The sequence below is a fragment of the Chiloscyllium plagiosum genome, unplaced genomic scaffold, assembly GCF_004010195.1.
Source record: "Chiloscyllium plagiosum isolate BGI_BamShark_2017 unplaced genomic scaffold, ASM401019v2 scaf_28168, whole genome shotgun sequence".
NCBI lineage: Eukaryota > Metazoa > Chordata > Chondrichthyes > Orectolobiformes > Hemiscylliidae > Chiloscyllium > Chiloscyllium plagiosum.
The window spans coordinates 1-935 of NW_025122984.1; the positions used below are offsets into that span (position 1 = coordinate 1).

The 935-nt window shown below is 40.0% G+C and overlaps 1 non-coding gene across 1 annotated transcript; it reads right to left on the reverse strand.

Annotated features, from left to right (window-relative positions):
• Positions 1 to 611: 611 nt before the first annotated feature.
• On the reverse strand, positions 612 to 693 carry trnas-uga. Its single transcript has one exon. It is a non-coding gene; the product is annotated as a tRNA-Ser (tRNA).
• Positions 694 to 935: the final 242 nt, after the last annotated feature.

Genomic DNA, 935 nt, shown 5'->3' on the forward strand with positions numbered 1-935 from the left:
CTACATCACAAGCAGAGGGCTAAGTCTGATTTTGATCGTTAATTTTCAATTTCAGTTCTTAATGCACAGTTTCTTACGAATGTGGACAGCAGCAGACCGTTAACATTCAATTTTTAATAGTTCCAGAAAATTCTACATCGCTGATATCGCCTTGCCTTTTCACATCGCAAGCCAGGAACCTGGATCAGTCGAGTTCCTTTCCACACATGGAGTTGCTTTTTTCTAATTCATTGACTGCTGATATAATAGATTATTGGCCTTGAGAGTCAGCTGTAAATTATGTTGAACTTTCTCAGCTTGACTTTCAACTGATCTTAAAAAAAAATCACACCTGCAGGTAAGTGTATTGCATTGCTTCTTGTTTTGCTGAATTCCACCCTCCGAACATCCAAATTTCACGATAGTTCGACAAATGTGTTGAAACTGATTCGTGTTGGAAGTTGGTGACTTTTTGTTTCTCGACATATAATTTATTCAATTAGATGACTGGGTCAGTCTTGAAATGACTTCGGATTCTTCACAGTTAAAAATTTACTTTGGATTGAATGCAAAGCTCTCGCTCCACGAAATCCAAATCCTGCAAAGGAATTAATGACTTTTAAAAGATTCGACGCTGTGAACAGGATTCGAACCTGCGCAGGGAGACCCCAGTGGATTTCAAATCCAACGCCTTCACCTCTCGGCCATCACAGCTACGGAGAAGTACCCAGTTTTCATAGTAAAACAACTGAATTCATGAATTATCTAATTTGTTGGAAGAACAAATTGGCAAGACCCAAAGATTTCGCCCAATCCTTTGCAGAGACTCAGACGAACGTTACCTTAGCAGATTGACAGGCTTTCACCGCAATCTAGATTCTGCCACAGCTGAAGTTGTGGGAACGATTTTTCGTCGAATTATAGAGTCACGGATGTACACCACATGAAGAGAGGAT